Source organism: Leopardus geoffroyi, chromosome B2 (assembly GCF_018350155.1).
Source record: "Leopardus geoffroyi isolate Oge1 chromosome B2, O.geoffroyi_Oge1_pat1.0, whole genome shotgun sequence".
Taxonomy (NCBI): domain Eukaryota; kingdom Metazoa; phylum Chordata; class Mammalia; order Carnivora; family Felidae; genus Leopardus; species Leopardus geoffroyi.
This window is the reverse complement of record NC_059332.1, coordinates 143261229-143283845: the sequence shown is the minus strand read 5'-3', so window position 1 is coordinate 143283845 and position 22617 is coordinate 143261229. Positions and strand designations below refer to the sequence as shown.

General features: G+C 43.3%; 1 long non-coding RNA gene across 1 annotated transcript in view; it reads right to left on the bottom strand.

The window, feature by feature from the left end:
- LOC123609240 overlaps window positions 1–20982 on the bottom strand; it is a 48711-nt gene extending 27729 nt beyond the window's left edge. Inside the window, exons 1-2 of the long non-coding RNA XR_006717691.1 lie at window positions 20011–20982; window positions 19671–19760 (exon numbers count right to left, since the gene is read on the bottom strand). This is a non-coding gene — a long non-coding RNA (uncharacterized LOC123609240). The remainder of the gene's footprint in view (window positions 1–19670; window positions 19761–20010) is intronic.
- Between the last annotated feature and the right edge of the window lie 1635 nt (window positions 20983–22617).

Here is a 22617-nt window from a genome sequence, read left to right as displayed (position 1 = left end):
CCTTCTTCCTCTGTACTTGCGGTGGAGGAGGTGTGGGAACAATTTCAGCCTCCTAACTGCCCTCCCTCAACTAGAGGGGTAACAAGATATTACAAACCACATGCCTGAAAGCAAAATTTTGGGGTGTTTTGTCCCTACTGTGTTTGTTTGCTTTTGTTACTTGCCAACACTTTAAAAAACCTAGAATTTTCATGTAGATATCCAGCTTCCTATTTTCTATTTAAAAATCAGGTGCTCTAGGGGCGCCTGGGTGGCTCAGTCGGTTAAGCGTCCGACTTATGCTCAGGTCATGATCTCGCGGTCCGTGAGTTCAAGCCCCGCGTCAGGCTCTGTGCTGAGCGCTCAGAGCCTGGAGCCTGTTTCAGATTCTGTGTCTCCCTCTCTCTCTGACCCTCCCCCGTTCATGCTCTGTCTCTGTCTCAAAAATAAATAAACGTTAAAAAAAAAAAAAAAATCAGGTGCTCTGGTAATAGTGGAGTGCCTGGGTAGCTGAGTCGGTTGAGCATCCAACTCTTGATTTCAGCTCAGGTCATGATCCCAGGGTCATGGGCTAGAGTCCTGTGGGATTCTCCTCTCTCTCTGCCCTTTTCCCCTGCTCGCACACTCTCTATCTCTAAAATTAAAAAAAAAAAAATTAATGTTTATTTATTTTTGAGAGAGACAGACAGAATGCGCGTGGGGGAGGGGCAGAGATCGAGGGACACACTGAATCTGAAGCAGGCTCCAGGCTCAGAGCTGTCAGCGCAGAGCCCGATGCGGGGCTTGAACTCACAAACCATGAGATCGTGACCTGAGCTGAAGTCAGACGCTTAACTGACTGAGCCACCCAGGAGCCCCAAATAAAAAAAAATTTTTAAACAAAAAGGTAAAAACAAAAGTCAGGTGCTCTGGAAATAGCAGGTGCACATTCGCACATGTCATGGCTGGTGGGAGCTGACTAATGGCTTTCTTTGGGACAAGAGTTCCCTGCTTGCCACAATCTCCACCACTCTCTATTGCCACACTGGGGCTACGTCACAAACTTACATTACCTACTTGTGAGAATTGAATTTTACAATTCTTGATCCAGGCCTTAGGACATAAACGCTTGGCTGCCTTTCTGAGAACAGGAAAAGGAACAATTACATATTCCTATCTGGGAATCGGAAAAGGCACTCTCAGATTTCCCAAAAGACAAGACAAAACATAATGTCTCAATAGCTTATCCTGTCATTTACACACAAATATGACTCCTCTGATGGCAAAGCACAGGAAGGCCTAAGCGCCAGCAACCACGAACTTGCCCATCGCACATGGCACGCAGCAACTGATTCGTCCAAGTGTTAAGGAAAAAAAAAATCATTCTGATACTTGTTAAAGTGATAAGATGGACTTTGTTAGGGACCATCTCAATATGTGTGGGGATCGCTGCAATGGGCTTTTGCAGTAATACAACAAGAAAAGTGGGGATTTATAGCCAAGGAGCCAGGGGGGGTCCGTGGATGGAAAGCTGACCAGGTGGAAACATTAGAAGTGAGGAAGATTTGGTTAAAAGGAGCCAACCGGATCCTAGCTGAAGGCAGGCTAGGTGAGCAGGCATCCATTGCCTGGGGGCTGGGGGATGAGGAATCTGGTCACACAGGACTCCATGCATCACTGCAGGGGAGGGGGTTGCTGGCTAAGCTAACCTAGGCTGGCAGGCCCAAGGGCCAGGCCTACTTGAAAAAGAGTCAGAGGGGCCAGACGTGTACCCCCTTATAGATAGTCCTCTCCCCGGAAGACCAGAAGGGCCATCACCAGCCGGCAATGTCTATAAAATGGCAGCCTTTTTCTGCCCCAACTCAAGGAGCCACGACTGAAGAAAAGACAGGAGAATGTGAAGAGCAGGACAAATTCCCAAAACAGCAGGGTGGGGTTTGTGAAAGGCTGCACTAGAAGTGACCAATATCCGAGCAACCTGGCTGGCTCCAGCAGGAGAGCATGTGACTCTTGATCTTGGAGTCATGAGTTTGAGCCCCACCTTGGAGGTAGAGTTGACTTAAAAAATAATAAATAATTTTTAAAAAAATGACCAACATTAACAGTTTAACCCAAGTAGAAAGAGAAGAGCTAGCCTAGAAGTGACAGGGGACATGGGCTCGCACTGCCACTGTCCACCACGGGAGGCTATGCAGCCCATAAAGTGTGATTATCACAACACAACAGTTGAAGTCAGGAGATTGCGTCGCACATTACAGGAAAATATTAGAATGCAGAAAGTTAAAAGGTTGTTGGGTAACCTCCCCATATCCATCTCATCCCCTTAACCAGAGTGACAAAGTCCCAGAAGTTCTTGGGAGTGAGTTTTCCAATGTACCTGAATCTCGAGGAAGACTTGAAAGAGGACGAGGACCCCTTCCCTGGGCACCCAGGCCACCGGATATAACCCAGCGGGGAGCTCACCCTGGTGCCCCAATACAGTGAACCATAACCAGCGTTGTTTGTCCCTTTTATTGGACAGGCTGGCAGAGATGTGCCACTGAGGGCAGGAACCAGGGGTCTGCCTCGCCTGGAGGACTTCCATCTGTCCAAGGAAGACATTCTCTGTAGACACACTGCATGAGCAATGCGTTTTTGCCTTTGAAACATCTTTCAGATTTACAAATCTCATCCTCCAGACCCTTGAGCTGCAGTGTTAGTCTTTAGAAAGCAGCTACTCTTGACAAAATGCACACCCAAAATTGAATAGCTACCTACCTTCTAGAACCCCACCCCACCCCACCCGACCCCCCAGGCTAGCCTGGCTCCTCTCCACCTCCTTCACTTTCTAAACTGCAGGTTTTTGCAGGACTGTTACGGAGACCACGATCCATCACAAAGTCAGGGAAAAGAGAAATGTGATTTATTCTCTCCACCCACCCCCCTCATCAGGGTTACCTGAATTTCTAAAGGTAGACGTAGAGGGGCCAAATATGCAAGAAAACTCAGTCATCAGAAGTCCTGTTAGTAATAAATGACTAAAGAAGAGCTTTTCTTTCTTCAATCCTCAGAGCCCTCTTCCCCTCAGAGAAGTCCACAGAACTGGAAAGATACAGGAGACAAAAGAGGTAAAGAAAAATCTAGGGCAAAAAAACAAAGAAGTGGAAAACGGCAGGACAATGTTCTTGAATGCTAAACCAAGCCCCGATTAATCAAACGCTTTGAATGTGAATCCCCAAGTCAATCTTTTCTTTTTCATTAAAAAGAAAATGTCTACAGCCTAACAGTTTAGAGAACAGGTCTAAAATAGAATTGAAAATGTAAATTAAAAAATTTGTTACACCTAACTGAAGCAATAAAAAAAAAAAAAAAAATGCGGGGAAGTGAAAGTAACTAAAATTGGCTTCCCTCCTGCTTTGTTTAAACATTTGTTGATGTCTGCTTAGAACCGAGCCAGAGAAAGGATGAACAGGGAGGGGGGCGGGGTGCCCGCTAATCAACTGTGCACTGGAACAGTGAGGGGGCAGGGGGAGGGCCGGGAGGGTTGGGGCTCGGGCCTAGGGTACTACTGCTCCCTTCCCCCACCGCCTCCCGGGCCTGGGCACCTCCACCTCTGAGCAGCCGCCTTCTTTCCACCTGCAAAGCTGCCTCCCGAGCCCAACTGCCCTTAGGAAGGTCTGTTACCGCTCGGCCTATCAAGCCCACAGCCTTCCGGGTTCAGTGGCTGCTAAGTCTTTTTAGATGTTAATTTTACGATTCGCTCAAAGGCTTTCCAGAGAAAGAGGCTTTTTAAGTAACGAAAGAATCCAGCGGGTTTTAAAGCCTTGGCAAGCTGATTCAGATCGGTCTCTGGAAAGGTACAAAAGCATGCTGCCGAACTGGTCTGGCTTGGAACTGAAACCTCACTTAGGAGAAAAAGCGTCCCACACGGGGAGGCGCCGCTTCCAGGAGGGAACTTAGCAAGGGGCCCGTTTCCCAGCGTGGCTTTTTTACCTCAGGAGATTTCCTCCCTGTCCTGAGACACTGGGAAGAATCACCAAATGAAAACTCTTGTATCTCAATACTTAAGATGCGTCTCAACGCAGTACAAGTGCCGATGGCTGGATTGAATTCGATGAAAAACCATTTTTCACCAGTCTTGTCCAAGACTCAAACTTGGGATGACTTTTAACTTGCCGTGGAATTTTCTTTCCATTTGCAAGACTTAAGTGTTCAGCAAGTATGTGCTGGTGAAGGGGCTAACACAGCCCTGAAAGGCCACACGGGACCGCCGGCACCGGGAGCTGCAGGGATGGGGGGAAGTGCAGAGGGGCGCATGCTCTTCCCCCGCCCCCTCCCACCGCAGTCACCACCGAAGCCCAGGTGCCCCATCCCCCACACAGGCAGAGAGGGGCTTAAGTGGCTTTTCTTTCTTCCCCCTTTTTTTTTTTTAATTTTATGAAATATTTCAAACATACACAAAGGCATAAAAAGTAATGCAATCAGTGCCTTTTATCCTCCACCACAGCTCAAGGAATAAAACATTTCAAGACGAGTTCCCAACGTAATTCTAACCCTAACCTAATTCTCTCCCTTCAAGAAGCAACTCCCACCTTGAATTGAATTCTGCAGGGGCCCTGTCTACATAAATAATTTGAGTTGCCCCTATTCGTGTGTCAGCACCACGCTGGCAGCCCCGTCTTGCTCTGCACCGTGAAAGAGAAAGGGCAGCAGCCAGCTGGAACGGTCTGCTGACAGCCCTTGCTGGAACCTGGCTTGGCACAGAAAGGCACAGTCCAGAGCTCCTCTGACATCCGAGCAACAACGTGTGCTGTGCAGGGGGGTGTGAGGACGGAGGTCCACGCAGGTCTCTGTCCAAGCGCTGACCTCCCTGCCCAGAGGGCAGGCAGCCCCAGTCCCAGGCACTGGTGGGGGAGGCAACCATGCCAAGGAAGGTGATCGAAAGTACAGGGACTCCTAGACAGGGGGACCCAGGACGGGGGTCCCATATTCCCCAGTCGAAGACTGGGACTGGTGTACACAGTATGTATTCTTCTGCAGTTTACATTTCCACGCAGTATTGTGAGATTTATCCATTCAGTATTCCACTATTTATCCACTCTCTAGATGATGGTAATTTCATGTTTGCAATTTTCCACTGTAAAAGAGTGATATTTTAGATAGTCCTGTACATGTCTCCTTGTCATGTGCAAGGGCTTGTCTAGGGTATGTACCTAAGCGAAGAATTACTGGGATCTCGTCACCCCTGTATTTTTTCAACTGGTTACATATTTAAAAATTATTCTACCAAGTGGTCACCAGATTACATTCTGGACGGTTTGCATCTCATCCACACCAGTAGTTGATGCCCATCGACAGTTGGAATTTTCATCGATCTGAAGGGTATAAAATATTTCATTGCGGTTTTAACGTTCTTTTGCCTGATTACCAGGAACTTTTTCTATTAATTTTCCATTTTGTTTTTGTCTTGAGCGAATTGCCTGTCTTTTTCCACTGGGTTGTTCATCTTCCTGATTAACAGTTCTGCATGTATCCTGTCTATTAACCTTTTGCTGCTGGTACTTGTAGATAAAATACGTTGCACGTAACTTCTCAGAGTCGATGACTTATCTTTTTATTCCTGAATTTTGTCATGTGACGAAGTTTTGAAATTTAATACCAGGAAGTTCTCAATCTTGTTATTTATGCTTTTTTTGTGTGATTTGTAAGAAGTCTTACCATTTTTTCTTAAAGGTGGAAATTTTTGTCTTTCCTATCAGGATCTTTAATCTACCCTGGGACTGATTTTTATTTATAATGTGAAGATGTGAAGATTCAATCTTTTTTTTTTAATATGTGTAAAACTTACACGTTTTTTAAAGATTTTATTTTTAAGTAACTTCTACCCCTAACATGGGGCTCAAACTCACAATCCTGAGATCAAGAGTCGCATGCTCTTCTGACTGAGCCAGCCAGGCGCCTCTGAAGATTCAATCTTATTTTTTCCCATCTGATTAACCAATTGTCTGCACACCATTCTTTCCCCACTGATCTTCCACGCCTTTGGAGGTTTATCAAATTTCCATGTACCAATGGGTATTTTTCTGTGCTTTCCACTCTACACCATTCATCTACTTGTCTGTGTCTTCACCAATGCCACTCTGGACCACTTAGTCCTAGTAAACAATGCTAAACCTGTGTTTCTTCTAATCTAGTTATCCTGGCACTTTGTTTTTCTACAAAATTATAAAATCAGCTTGTCAAGATCCCAGAAAACCCTGGTTTAGAATTTTTTTTAATGTTATTTATTTTTGAGAGAGAGAGACAGAGCGCAAGTGGGGGAGGGGCAGAAAGAGAGAGACACAGAATCCGAAGCAAGCTCCAGGCTCTGAGCTGTCAGCACAGAGCCCGACGTGGGGCTAGAGCCCACGAACCGTGAGATCATGACCTGGGCCAAAGTTGGATGCCCAAAAAACTGAGCCACCCAAGCGCCCCTGGTTTAGAATTTTATTAGGATTCAATTAGAATTGAATTTATAGATAGATTTAGAGAGAATGGACAACTTTGTGAAATCATGTTTTCCTATTTTCCTTGCATATATTTTTTCCTTTTTTTACTTTCAATTTTTTGATGTCTCTTATAAACAGCATATAGATTTGTCAAAAATCAATCTAAAATTCTGTCTTAAGAGGCAAATTTGGTCTATCAATATTTTTTATTAGTACTCGTATTAGTATTGATATACTTGGGATTGTTTCTATTTTGCTCTTTCCCCTACTCATTTTATGCTACCATTTTTTTTTTCTCCTTCTCTACCTTATTTTGGATTAAGAAGTTTGACTTAGTGGGTGTCTGGGTGGCTCAGTCAGTTAAGTGTCCATTTTGATTCAGGTCAGGTCAGGATCTCACAGTTCGTGGGTTCGAGCCCAGCATGGACCTCTCTGCTGTCAGAACAGAGCCAGCTTCAGATCCTCTGTCCCGTTCTCTCTCTGCCCCTCCCCTCTCATGCTCTATCAAAAATAAATAAGCGTTAAAAAAAAAAAAAAAAAAGAAGTTTGACTTAGTTGTTTTCCCTCCACTGGGTTCAAACGTATATAGTTAATTCCGTGGTTCTCAAATGTTAGTGGCATCAGAATCACCTGAAGACCTTGTTAAACAGATTGCTGGTCTCCAAACGAGCATTTCTGATTTAGATTTCTGGGACAGAACCCAATAATTTTCATTTCTAAAAAATGTTTCTCTGTGCTGCTGATAATACTGGCCCAGGGAGCACACTTTGAGAAACACTGCTCAAATTCTATTCTTTTAGTGCTCAGCCTTTGATTTCTAACATTCATAATTAACAAAGCATAGAACTAATAAGTATCTAGGCTATTCTTCCCAAAAATATGAGGACTTTAAAATATTTGAAGTCCAATTTTCCTCTCCCATCACACGTTTTTGTGATCCAGGATTTTAATCTGATCTTGTCTTTTAACTCCCAAATCAGATCCTATTGTAGGCTGAGGTTACAAAGACCTTCACATATGCTTACCAGTTTTGTTCACTCAGTTTTGCTTCTTGCATTTAAGAACTTCCTTCTGGAATTATTTTCCTTCTTGTGGATCACAGGTTTTAGAAGTTCTCTCAGTGAAGCTGTGCAGGCAGTAAATGCTCAATAGTTTTTGCTGCCTTTGTTTGTTGTTTTTGTATTTGTCCGTTTTGTTTGTGGGGGTGTTGGCAGGGAGGTCTGAAAACATCTTCTTTGCACCCACATTCTTGAAGGATAAATTAGCCAAACGTGTAATTCTATTTACCAGCTACTACTGTGTCTCTGCATTTGGAAGGCGCTGCCCCTCTCCTGCCTCCACTTCCACTGTCACCTTTGAGGAATCTGGTGTTGAACTCACTGCTCTGCCTTCATAAGGCACCTGTCTTTTCCGTGGCTGCATGTGGTTCTGGTGATCTCTGTACCATGGTGCTGAGTCAAGGTGTTTGTTTTATTTATTCTGCTTGGGACTCGCTATTATTCATGAATCTAAAGACTCATAGCTTTTAGCAATTATGAAAAATTCCCAGAAATTCTCTTGTTGAAAAAAAAAACACCTTTTACCTGTTCTCTCCACTGTTCTTCTGGAAGTTTTATTGGAAACATATCCGGTAACTCCTGCCTTTTCTCCATGATTTTGTTTTTCTGTGCTGTGTTCTGGAAAATTCTTCAGCTCTAATTCGATTAATTCCCTAAATCTTTCTTTAGATATATCAAATCTATTTAATGCATTTGGTGATTTGTTTTTTGAATTTCATTGACTATACTTTCAAGCTCTTATTTTATTTGGTGCTTTTTCAAATCAGCCTAAAACTAATCTGTGCTATTAGAAGTCAGGATAGTAGTTATCCTTAGGAGAGGTATGGGTAATGACTTACAGGAAATATGGGGGATGTTCAGATTGTGAAATTTCACCAAGCTGTACACTTATAATTTGTGTACTTTTTGGCATGCATATTATACTATTATATTATATAGTATCTCTTGTTCCTTTCTTGTGTATAGTTCATTTTATTTTTATTTTATATTTTTAAATTTTTTTAAATGTTTATTTATTTTGAGAGAGAGAGAGATCGCAAGCAGAAGAGGGGCAGAGAGAAAAGGAGAGAGAGCATCTCAAGCAGGCTCTGTGCTGGTAGCTATCACTGCAGAGCCTGATGCAGGGCTCAAACTCAGCAACAGAGAGATCATGACCTGAGCAGAAATCAAGAGTTGGTCACTTAACCGACTGAGCCACTCAGGCACTCCTCTTGTGTGTATTTTAAATTTAATGAAACATTTTAGACATTCTTGTTTTATATTCTGCATTTGATAAATCCAGAATCATAAGTTTTTAGGAGTTTCTGTTAATTTTAATTTATGGTAGGTTGTTTCTTCATCTTTTTAATTTTGGAGCGAAAGAGTATATTCAGATGGAGTTTTCCTATAAGGCCTAGATTGAGGCTATGTCTCCCCAGAAAGATCTGCACAGCCTCTGTGACATATCCTAAATTGTTACCAACTCAGTGTAGATTCAAACCTTAAGCCCAAAACCCATACAAGTGGCAATGTATGGTTATGAAATCTCAGAAGCTCCTTCCCCGCCCCAGGACACCCCTCCCTCCCCCCGCCCCAACCCCGCCCCGCCCAGCATGGGCAAAGATAAACTTCGTTATTTCTCTTTGCTAAAAGTCAGATTTTTTTTTTTTTTAATTCAGTCCATTCTTTCCCAGGGACATAGCCCTTTGGGGTGGGGGGTCTTCGAACCCTCAGTTTCATCTCCCTAACGAGGCACAGGCTCCCAAACCCACATACCATCCAAGCACCTAGGTTACCAGACTAAGCACCCGCGCAAGGCCTTAGCGTTTGATTGCAACACCCATTTCCTGCTCCCTTTCCATTTGTGGCCCCAGGGAGTCTCCACGACCTCCTCCTGACCTCATATACACTTAATAGGATGTTTGTTGCATTAACTTAGCATTTCTAGGTATTTTGTGACTTGGGTTGTTTTCACTTTGTTGCTGTTGTCTGTTCCGATGGGATGGCAGAATTAGCAGCAGTTCCGGCCTAGTTCACAGCGTGGTGTGTGTTGGGAACAGGACGCAAAGCTTCATTCTGAGTCATTTCTAGAAGCCTAGCGCAGGATTCCTGCTCCTCCAGCCCTTCCAGGGATTCTGTAAGAAGCTAATTCCCTTTGTCTAGCTCTTCCTCCTTAACCTAGAAGGAGTGCTGGGGCACCTGGGTGGCTCAGTGGGATAAGTGGGTTTGAGCCCGTGTGGGGCTCTGTGCTGACAACACGCAGCCTGCTTAGGATTCTCTCTCTCCTCTCTCTTTGCCCCTCCCCCTGCTCATGTTCTCTCCCTTCTCTCAGAAATAAACATTAAGAAAAAAAGAAAGAAAAACAATAGAAAGAGTGGTTTCTGTTATCTACAGCTGAGCCCTGCCTGACAGACATCAAGAGTCTCAAGACAGAAGAGGAGGTTAATAAATACACAAGGGTTTGACCACATTTGTAATTGAAGAAACGCAAATTAAAATGAGATACTTTAAATTTTTTAAATTACTTTTCAAAAAGGTCCATTTCACATATATATTGGCAACTATTCAAAATAAAATGCCTGGGATGGTAAAGATTTGAGGAGACAGAGGCCCTCTCATTCACTGCTGCTGCTAATGGAAAATTAGTACAACCTTTCTGGATAACAGAGCTTTAAAAATGTATACAACCTTTGACAGAGTGATTCTACTTCTGAGTTTATCCTCGAGGAATAATTAAGTAGGTGAACAAAGACTTAATTGCAAGAGTGTCCAATGAATTATTGTCTGTAATTTTTTAAAAAGGACATGATCTCCTGTGGAACAATGGAGGGCCGGCCAAATAAATTACGGCACATACATCATACAGAACATCATCCGGACTTTGAAAAATCCGTAGCACAAGAATGCTAAAGACCAGGGAAACTGTTGCCAATATGCTAAATGGGGCAGCCAGTGACAAACAACATGCACAAGATGATTCCTTTTTGGCAAAATAAGAAGCTGATAAGATTTTCAACATATCTGCAAACAATAAGCATCTCAGACATTATTTTGAACAAAAGGAGTCAGATATAACAACTTCATCTTAAAAGAAGCCCAAATCATGTTTGCCTTTTTGTGTCTGGGGAGGAGAGGAGTCAGGGAAAAATGGATATTGACTGGAAACGAACATAGAGACATTTCTGTGCTGGAAATGTTTCGTACCTTGAGCTCAAATGTAGTCATACAGGTACCCACAAATGTAAAACTGTATTGAGCTATGCGCTTAAGACAAGTGTGTTTCGTGCACCTTATTGTCTGTGTGTTAAAACATGAAGAAGTAAATCTTTCTGCCAGTGCATCCCTGCCCCCAAACACCACTACCGCACACTGGAGCCTATGGTCAGTCACGTGTTGACTGTATGGAGAGAGGTGTGACAGAGATAGTCTGTGTGGCAGTGGCTTCTGTCAGGCCACATTCCTCCCTAAGCTGCCCCTAGAGCTATACCAGCTGCCATGCCTGTAGAGTCCAGTTAGAACCTTCCTTAGCCATTGGATGTGCCCATCTTCATGCTGAGGTTTGCCCTGGTCTCTGCCCCTACCCATGCGGATGACCCCAGCTGAAATCCTCTGAGGGCAAGAAAAAGGCAGAGAGAAGGAGGATGTGCCCCAGGAGAGGAGGGGGTTGAGGGTGAGAGGTGGGGAGCACAGACACTGAAAGGGGTCTAATTCTAGGAATTAGCAAGCAGGCACAGTGGTTAAACAGCTCCCATTGCAAAGGAAGGAAGGAAGGAAGGAAGGAAGGAAGGAAGGAAGGAAGGAAGGAAGGAAGGAAGGGTAAAGGAAGGAGAGAAGGAGAGAGGGAGAGAGGGAGGGAGGCAAGGAGCATAAAAGATTAAGGTGATGTGCACTAAAATAGAGTTATGGATGATTTTAATTTTTTGCTTGTCTGTATTATCTAATTTTTTTCAGCAAATGTATGCTATTTTTGCAATAAAAAGAAGAGGGTGTTTTGTTTGTGCTTTCCAGTACTTAAACAACATGCCACAGTAGGAAGTGGATAATATGTATCAGTTCCCAAAAGGTCCCGTTCAATTTTGATCAAATGTCAATGTGCCCTGATCTTGATCTCAGGTCAACCCACTCTGGTGTCTGATCATCCTGGGCAATTTATCACCTTTAGGATTGTGCAAGAAACATGATTTTGCTGGGAGTCTTTTTCTCAATAACAAATTACTAAAGATAGAGCCAAGAAAAAATGTTGTCTGGCACACAAATGATCAGACTGTGCATTACTCCAGCACTACACACAGCGTGGATCCTGGCACAGAGCTGTGAAGCCAGCTTTCCCGGCTTTCCATGCTTTCTCCCTTTCAACACCTGTTCCCAGGAAAGGCTCTACAGACTCTTTAAAAGCACTTGGAGACCGCTCAGGATGCTCAGAATCTAAGGAGACATTCTCTGGAGATTTCTGCAAAAAAGTCAACTGCTGCACAGGTGTCTTAAGGATGGCACAGGAAGTCTCTGTGATGCCTTTAAGGTCAGCCCATACAAGCTCCGCCCACTCTGCCACTCAAAGACCCTGATCCAACTCCATTCCCCACTTGTTGTTCTTACTTCTCTGTTCCTGACCAGGATAGCCTGGTTGTTGTGGGGGGTTGTTGCCACAATTTAAAATCATGTAGATGTTAGGGTGCTTGGGGGGCTCAGTCGCTTCCCGCTCAGGTCATGATCTCATGGGTTTGCGAATTTGTGCCCCACATCAGGCTTGCTGTTGTCAGCAGAGCCAGCCTCGGATCCTCTGACCCCCTCTCTCTCTGCCCCTCCCCCACTCACACTCTCTCTCTCTCTCTCTCTCTCTCTCTCTCTCTCTCAAAAAATAAATTAAAAAAACATAAAATCATGTCAATGTTGACATAACCCCATTCTACACTCTGTTTGGTGATTATGCGCTTCTGAAAAGCAAGTCTGAGATGACCTGGGATGCCCAAGGGGCTTCTTTGCAGGAGGTGGGCTTACCAAGTCCTAGAAAGGTGCACGTAGTTGGAACAGGCAAGGAGATAGTTTGCAAGGGCTTGGAGGCAGGACTATGATGAAACCTCATCTAGCTGGAGCAGAGAATTTAGGTGGAGCTCCTCCCCAGAGGCCAGATAGAAGCTCAAGCCACATTTAATGATAGGACGGAAGGGAGGGTAGGATCTAGGAGAGCAGCTGATTAATTTGGATTTTACTCTGAGCAGCCCAGTGATAAGCTGGAAATGTACTTTAGGCAGATAGATATGTGTGGGATAGATAAGGAAGGGAGAAGTGGTGAGGAAGAAGCTGGGCTGGAGGCTAACCTCCCAGAAGAGGGGGGACTTGGGGAAGCAGTCATAAAAACAGACATTGCAAAATAAGAATCATTGGATTTTAGTGCCTAACTGGATGTGAAGGGTCCCAAGCAGGAAAGAATCAGTCAGTGCTGACATATAAACCTAGGGAAATTTGATTCACTCTCTTGCCTCCTTCCCATTCATTCATTCACTGCTCATCAATTGAGCATTTACTATGTAGCAGGCCCCGTGCAAAAGACGGAAAGGAAAAAGATGGATAAGAGAGAGAGCGTCTGCTCCAGAAGTTTATAGCCTAGTGCAGGAAAAGATAGAATCCATAGTTATAAAAATGATGTGGAGCTGCAGGACTGGCATGTGGCCCAGGGTATTGCAGAGCATGGAGAAGGGTCTTTAATCCCTTATGACACGTTGCCATCAGCGTCAACACCTCTCCCCCACGCTGGCTCACTGCCAGGACTTTAGATGAAGGCAAAAGATGCAAATTCCCAAAGGGCTAAGGGTGGAGTCTCTCGGACCTCTGGGAAGGAGGAGTAAACGGGAAGGAACTCAAGAAGCCTGGCTTCCTTTACTGAGCACACGGTGTGGTGGGTGGATCCCAACCGTACCAGGTAACCACATATTTGGTTAGATCCCTGCTTAGCTTTTCGTCTACCTTCCTCCCGCTATTCTGAAGATAATGCTGAGAATACTGGATATTGGAGTTGGAAAAGAACATCTGATATACACAACCTTATTTTGTAGATGAAGAAACTCCCCTGGCAATTTCAACCATAGCCAATTTCAAACCCCATGGCCAATTTCATATGGCTTTTTACACCTCTCCACTTGCTCTCACCAACAAAACTTAACTATATTGATTGGGTCATTAGAAAGCTAGGTGATGAATACACAATACTGTATTAATGAATCACAGAATGGTATTAAGACCTATAATGACTTTTTCCTTCTAGGTTCATTTATATTTTGTAACAGAAAGTTCTTAAATGCCCTTAACAAAAGACAGGTAAAGAAATGCATGCCCCCAGGTAAATACGATCTGGTAGGAGCAGAAGAGGTAAATAGGCTATCAGCAGAAGGGAGTCAGAGCTTCTCTGATTTCACCCTCCACACCCAAGTCACTGCCTCCTTGGATTTCTATGAATGCAGCTAATCCTATACATTCAAATTCTCACATGGACCAAGCTGATGGTGGTATGATCTAATTAGGAGAAGGGGCAGGTGGAAGATAACAGTCATGAAGGCAAGAGGACACTGAAGAAACAAGACAGGAGTGATGCTACATCCCAAAATGGGAATTTGAAACTATTTCACAAAATAAGGTATGTAATGTCAGTTGTGTATGAGAGATTTAGATCAATGATTTGGGGTCAGAATCCCTTGGAAGCATCAAAAGATGGTCCCTCTCCTCCTAGTGCTGACAATGATGAGCTGGGACCCACTCCCCCAGGGCAGGTTGACTCTGTTCTCCAGTCCTCTGGCCTATCTTCCTCTCCAAACAGTGTACAATGTTTGTGCTGCACCAAGGCCCAGCCAAAGGGACAGAAAGGCTGAAATCCAGCTCAGGCTCAGCTCACCAAGCCCTATGTCATGGCCAGGTCTTTATCAGTCCAGAGAAAAGAATAACTTTTCTTTTAGTGATCTAACCAAAGAAGTGTCTGTTTCTAATTTGAACAAAGGTATATACAGATCAGGGGCATCTATCGATCTCTTGCCTCCCTGGAGCCTACAAAAGACTAAATTGATGTCTTTGGAAATAAGTAAGGTAACCTCAGTCACTCCCAGGACCCATGACAGACCATGCCAAACAAAAAACAGTTCTGAATTAAAAAGAACACACTGGAGAGTAATCTCCTTCATCACTCCAAGTCTCTTGGAAGGTGTCCACTATCACCACCTCCATTCAACATTGTACTGAAGATCTCAAATAATGCAATAAGGCAAGAAAAAGAAATAAAAGGCATAAATATTGGACAGGGAGAAGTAAAACTATATGTATTTGTAGACGACATGATTATAAACATAGAAAAACTAAAATAAAATTATAATTAATAAATTCATCAAAGTCACTGTCTATAAGGTTAATACACAAAAATCAACCATATTTCTGTATATCTACAACCAAAGATTTGGAAATAAAAAAACTGAATACCATTTACAAGAGTATCAAAACTATAAATACCTAGGATTAAATCTAACAACAACAACAAAAATTGCCAGATCTCTATACTGAGAACTGCAACACATTTCTGAGAGAGATTAAAGAAAACCCGAATAGATATTCCAACATGAAGGAAGAAGGGATCTGTACAGTAGATAGATGTATCTTTGACTTGAAGTGATATTAGTTCTAATTAGGCTGTGAAATGTTAAAACTGTGAAATGTACATTACAATTCCTAAAGCCACCACTAAAAACATATACAAAGACATATAATGAAAAATTCAACAGAAAATTAATATGGAATATTAAAAATTATTCTAATAATCCAAAATAAGGCAGGAGAGAGGAAATAAAGATTGAAAAACAGGGAAAAAACAAAAAGAAATAAAATTAAAAAAAAAAATAATCTAAATCCAGACATGTCAATAACTACATTAAACACCAATAATCTAGAGGAGCCTGTGTGGTTCACTCAGTTGAGTGTCCCACTCTGGATTTTGGCTTGGGTCATGATCCCAGGTTCATGAGATTGAGCCCCGCTTTGGCCCCTGCACTACACAGAACCTGCTTGGGATTCATTCTCTCTCTCTCTCTCTCTTTCTGCCCCTCTCCTCTGCTCATGATCTTTCTCTCGAAAAAAAATTTTTTTTAGTTAAAAAAAAGAAGAAACCATAAGTAATCTAAACCAGGGTCTGCAAATTTTTTCTAGAGAGTGCCAAAGAGTAAATATTTGGGGATTTCTGAGTCATATAGTCTCTGTTGCAACTACTCAATTCTGCTTTTGTAAAGGAAAAGCAGCCAAAGAAAAGCTATAAATGAATGAGCACAGCGATGTTTCAATAAAACTTTAGTTACAAAAACAGGCAGCTAACCAGATCTGACTCACAGGCATAATTTGCCAGCTCCTGATCTAAATATGCAAATTAGGAGATAAGAGATTTTCAGGGTAGTAAAAAAACAAGACCAAACAATACGCTGTCTACAAAACAAAACACACACACACACACACACACACACACACAACCTCATCTTAAATATAATGATAGAGGTAGGTTAAAAATGAAAAGATGGAGGGGCACCTGGGTGGCTCAGCTGGTTGAGCATCTGACTTCGACTCAGGTCATGATCTCTGGTTTGTGGGTTCAAGCCCCATGTTGGGCTCTGTGCTGACAGCTCAGAGCCTGGAGCCTGCTTAGGATTCTGTGTCTCCCTCTCCCTGCCCCTCCCCCATTTGTGCTCTGTCTCTCTCTCTCTCTCTCTCTCTCTCTCTCTCTCTCAAAAATAAATAAACATTAAAAAATCTTTTTAATGAAAAGATGGAAACCAATGTGCCATGCAAACACTAACCAAAAGAAAGTTGGAGTGGCTAGGCTAATATCAGACAAAGTAGACTTCAGAGCAAGAAAAATTACGGAGATAAGAGGGACATTATTGCTAAAAGACAATTCTCTAAAGACTCTCTGAACACCTTGTGAGCAGATCTGACCCAGAGACTGTCTTGGATCTGGATTATCTTTTCTTTCAACGTTTATTTATTTTTGGGACAGAGAGAGACAGAGCATGAACGGGGGAGGGGCAGAGAGAGAGGGAGACACAGAATCGGAAACAGGCTCCAGGCTCTGAGCCATCAGCCCAGAGCCTGACGCGGGGCCCGAACTCACAGACCGCGAGATCATGACCTGGCTGAAGTCGGACGCTTAACCGAATGCGCCACCCAGGCGCCCCTGGATTATCTTTTCAAGGATGTTTGTATACAGTCAACAGCACTGGGAACAGAAACAGTGCTTCCCTCTCAAGTAAGACAGCGGCTAGTTTGCTTCCAGTCCGGGATAATAGCGATAGTATCTCCTTTGGTGCAAAGGTCAGGAAGATTGCAAAGATTTGGGTTCCCTAATCACAGGGATCCTCTGCTGTGATTCAAGGAACAGCCTGTGCGGGTGCCATCTGGACGATGGCTGCCTCATCCCCCTGAGAAATGGGGCTTAAGGAAGCAGCACAAATGCTGAGTGTGGCTACTGTTCGCGGCTAATAGCATCCTGTGTCTTCTGCCAGCATCCATGAAACTGTGGCAGGCTAACACAGTAGCTTGCAAGTGGGGTAAAACCTCGTAGCCTTCGCTGTCCTTGCAAATGATAACAGGGTCACCAAGATAGCACAGCCATTCTAATATATGCACCTGACAACAGAGCTTCAAAGTACCTGCAGCAAAAATCGATAAAATGAAGGAGAAATGGACAAATCCAGAATTATAGGTGAAAAGTCCAACATTCCTCTCAATAATCAACCAAACAAGTAGACAGAAAATCCGGAAGGATACAGAACTGAAAAACACCATCAACCAACTAATGTAATTGATACTTGAAGAACAGTTTGTTTAATATGTTCTTCCTGAGGAACACTGACCAAAAGAGAGATATCCAGGGTTATAAGACAAGACCTGACACAGTTAAAAGAACTGAAATAATATAAAATACGTTTTATGCCCACCATGGAAATTAGATATCAGTAAGAGAAAGATAACTGGAAAATCTTCGTACTTAAAATTAATCAACAGAACTTCTGGTTTCAGGTCTCCTGGAGGTCCAGTCTTAGAGGGTCCTCACATTTTCCTGGGCTTTATCTCCAGAAGCCCCACTATGCTTTTAGGCAGGAAAATTAACCATTTTGAAAAACACCCAAAGATGTCTCCAAGTAACAAAGGCCTGCCCTCTTAGGGAAACTACCAGAGTCTTATCTGATTTGAAGGAATGGCAATTATCCAATTCTAGGCCCCTCAAGCCTTCATGTCTCAGGTAAGGAGAGAGGAAAAAAAAAAAAAAAAAAAAAGGTTAAGAACTGCTTCTAAAGGTCACAACCCAAGGACTCAGGCCCACTAAAAACAGATTTGATTATATGATTACAGAACACCTCCCTCCCCTCACATCTTACCACCATATCCACAGGGCTCCGGATACAGTAACAGGGATTACAATGGACAGAGCTAGCTACAAAACAGTGTCTATTCAAGGAGTTCTTAGGGAAACCCAAAGACAACAGGGAAGCACAGAAAAATAAGGAAACTAGAGGAAGCCTCTCGTACCTACAACTATAGCAAACTAAACGTAGGCAACTCCTGGCCAGATTAACACAAAACTTTACCCTAAAAGCCTGATCACCCCAGTTCCTCTTACCTAATACATTATGTCTAGCATTCAGCAAAAAATTACCAGGCATGTTAAAAGATAAGAAAAAATATAGTTTGAAAAGACAAAGGGAGCATCAGAACCTGACTTAGAGATGACACAGAGTTTGGAGTTGTCAGATAGGGAATTTTTAATAATTATGATGAGTAAATTGAGGACAACAAGGAAAAAGTAAACATGTAAGAACGATGGTAATAAGCACACAATATGGCCAATGACTGTTCACACAGATGCAAAGTCAATTCAGTAGAAGAAAGTCTTTGAAAGGACCTATATCCAGAATACATCAATAATTCTCAAAATTCAATAGTAAAAAAATAACCTATTTTTCTTTTAATGGGAAAAAGGCTTGAACAGACCTTTCACCAATGAGAATAAATGCATCTCAAACAAGCCCATAAAATAATGCTCGACATCATTAGCCTTTATAAAATGGCACATTAAACCCACAATGATATACCACCATCTCCTATTAGAATCACTAAAATAAAAAGTGACAATAACAAGTGCTGATGAGGATGCAGAGCAACTGGAACTCTGACACTGCTGATGGGAACACAAAATGGTTCTCTCTGGGAAACAGTTTGGCAGATTTGTATAAAGTTAAATATATATTTCCCAAGTCACCCAGTAATGCTCTCCTGGGTATTTAAACTTAAAGAAGCCAGACTCAAAAGGCTATTCACTGTATCATTCCATTCATATGCTATTTTGGAAAAGGCAAAACTATAACAAAGAACAGATTCATGATTCCCAGAGATAACAGGTGGCAGTAGGATATGACTACAAAGGGAGTTTTCTGGGTGATGGAACAGTCTGGATCCCAATTATGGTGGTGGTTACACTATTTACACATGTGTCAAACCTCACAGAAGTGTCAATTTTTAAAAACTCAATGTTATTGTACGTTCATTTAAAAAAAGTAAAATAAAGATACCATAAAAAACTAAATAGCAGGCGCCTGGGTAGCTCAGGAGTTAGGCATCCAAATTCGGCTCAAGTCATGATCTCACGGTTTGTGAGCCCCATGTGGGGTTCTGTGCTGACAGCTCAGAGCCTGGAGCCTGCTTCAGATTCTGTGTCTCCCTCTCTCTCTGCCCCTCCCCTGCTCGTGCTCTGTCTCTCTCTCCCTTAAAAATAAATAAACATTAAAAAATATTAAAAGAAAAAAAAACCAAATAGACAAGGCAGACTAGGAGAATATATTCATGATACACAATGTTTAACAAAAGACTCATATTCAGAAAATACAAAGCATTCCTAGGAATCCTAGGGAAAAGACAGACAAGTCTATTTTTCATGAAAAAATGTTACCCAAATGGCTAATAAGTTATAAAAGGGGCTCGACATCATCATTCATTTGGAAATACAAATGAAAACCACAAGAAAATACTGCTACATACTCACGAAGGATTTAGAAGACTGTTAATGCCAACTGTTGGCAAGGATATTAAGTAACTAACTTTCAAAAACTGATTCAACCTTTTGGGGAAACTGCTAGGCAGTGTCTATTAAAACTAAACACACACCTATCCTATGACAGAAATTACATACCTGCTGCTACATACCCAATAAAATCGAGTGCATTTATTCACCAAAAGACTGTAAGAATGTTCACAGCAGCTTCTTCATAATAGCCCAAAACTGAAAACAACCAAATTAACCATCAATGATAGATTTGGATAAATTAATTGAAGTGTATTCATACAAAAGAATACTGCCCAACAATAAACAAACTATTGATATATGCAATACCATGCATCAATCTTACAGACATTATGTTGGGTGAAATAAACCAGACAGGAAAAAAAAAAGCACACTTCTTGATTGCCATTATATAAAATTTAAGAACAGGCAAATTAATATATATTAATAGATTGCAAATAGTGATTACCTCTGGGGTGATAAGCATTGGCTGGGGAAGGAGCAGGTGGAAACCTGGGGTGACTGAAACGTCCTACGTCTTGATCTGGGAGCTGATTTCTTGTGTATACATACATAAAAGTTCACCTACGTGTCCTCTTAAGTTCTGTGCAGGTTATTATGTGTAGGTTATACCTCAATTAGAAAAAAGAAAAATGAAGGAATGAAGGAGAAAAGAAAGAAAATGGAAAGAATGAAAGGAAGAGACTGAGGAAAGAAGAGAGGGAGTAAAATTGAGGGAGAAATTAACATGATCACCAGGGGCGGGCAGGGGAGGGAGGGGCTCCTCAAAAATGTTACTGGGCATCTACTGCTATCTGCATCTTAAAGATGGAAACGCTCTGAGCTTTGCTGATGTGTTCAGGGTTCACAGAGCGGGGGTGTGACCCGTGCAGAGGCTGGAACCCTGATGTGTACGACGTCAAAGCCTTTTTGTTTCCACCTAATAGCTCAAAAGTCACCTCCTCCTAGAAAGGTGACCTGGAGAAATGCCTTCCACCCTGCACTGACCTCTTCCTCCAGGGAAGGACGTCTATCTTACTACCATAGGCCTCGGCTGGGCGTGGACCCTCTATCTCCCACCCACAATTGTGAGCCTGCTCCCAGAGGGTAGAGCCGCGCCCCTTCATCTAAGACTTCTTGCAGGGCTCAGCGCCGGCTAAATTAACGTGTTCTCGGGTGGGCCCAGGAGTCGCCCCTGGAAACTCGGTTGCGTCTGCTCTTTAAACATGCCCTTTGATTACGCAAGCCGCAAGTTGCGGTCGGCGCTTCTTTCCGACTTGGAAACCAGTCAGGAGAGCAGCCACGACTTGTATTGAACGAGAGCCCAGAGTCGGGGTTACACAGACCGCAGGTTCCGCGACCTCCGGAGAAGCGGCCGACTGCCTTTCCGGCACACGTCCAGCGGAAACAGGTGCGCGCCGGCCCCGCCCCGCTCACCTGCGCGCGCAACCCCGCCCCAGCGCGCGGCTCGGAGACTGCGGCTCCGGCACGCACGCCTTTATATGGCGCTATTTTTGTCACGCGCCCCGATTGGCCGGTTGCGAGTGACGACACGCTCGCGCGCCGCGGGGCGGAGCCGAGATCCAGGGGAGGGGCGCTTCCGGCGGGACCGGCGCCCCCTGAGGGTGTGTGTTCCCGTCCCCAGGCTTCGGCAGTCTGTAGGGGTACTCCGTGCCCACTCCGCGATCTGTCGGGTGCGTTATGTTTTAGTGAAAAAGCCTCTGTGGCCGAAAGGGCTGCTGAGAACCGCACTAACTCATGCTTCTGGGAGGGAGTTGCCAGATGGCATTACACTTCTTACAAACCACATGGTAGAAACAGCACGAACCTTACCAGATGCCAGCCCGACGCTGCTCCCGTGTCATTTCCTGTCTAGAAGCGCTTGTCAGCCCCATCTGCAGACCTGTCTTTGCCATCCTTACCTCTCCCTTTGCTGAAACAGCCCTCTGAGGCCTCTGTGCTTCCTCTGACAGTCGCTGGGCCTCACGTCTTCTCTTTCCTCGGTGCTGTCATCTGTCATCTGTCTCTGAAGCCAGAGGAACAAAACACTTCTTAGAAGTCTCAGAAGGCTCTCATTTCCACCGTATTCACGTCCCATATCGTGATCAGAGCCACGTCTGGCCTTTCCTGCTTTTCTGGCTGTCCATCGATCAGGCCGCATTACTTAGTTCTGAGTCTCCAGGTTTTTCTGTTTATTTTTGGTGACTGGTTTTGAGCTTCTTTGGTAAAAGTTACTGAATAAATGCCAACTGTGGTTCACCGAAAATCCTTTCAATACTACATAAGCAGAAAGGACCATTCGAAGCCACTACTCCCTGTTGGATGATAACTAAGCTTGAAAGAGTTCTGTTGATGAGTTCTGATCCTCCTTAGAATCACCTATCCTCACCTCTGGGTATAAAGCCCATAAAGGCTCTGTGATTTCCTTAGCTTACAGCCTTGATTGTCATTTGCAGTTGGGTGTAGAAAGAACATAACTTAGTGACAATTGAACATGAACAACATCACTAAAAACTGTCATTCATTAATTTCAATGTGCCAGGCATTGCCAGTGCTTCAGAGGTGTTTCCTTTAATCCTAACAAAATCGCCACCCATGGCTTAGATACCATTATTATTATACCCGTTTTACAGAAAAGGAAACAAAGGCCCAGAGAAGATAGAATAACTTGATCGAAGTCACATGTTAGTATAAAGGCAATGCCAGGATTCTTACCCGAGTTTGTCTGACTCCAGTGTTTGTGCCCTGAATTACTAAGTTCTGTGGTTCTTTTATCCTTGTCGTATCTAATTAGAAATCCAGTCTTAGGCTGGCACAGAATTGAATTGAGATCAGTTCGTAAGTGTTATAAATCCTTATTAAGATGTGTGTACTGCTGCTGGCTTCAGAAAAGAATTACTACTGAGGGAAAATAATGGTGCCAGGGGTCTTAAAAATCTCCACTTCCCTGGAAAACAGATCATATGAAACCCGCAGCACAAAGTTTTTTAAAAAGATTCTGGATCCTGCTGTGCTCATTAATACGGAGACCGGACTGTTTACAAAGTGGTTCACTTAGATCCACTTCGTTGATTAG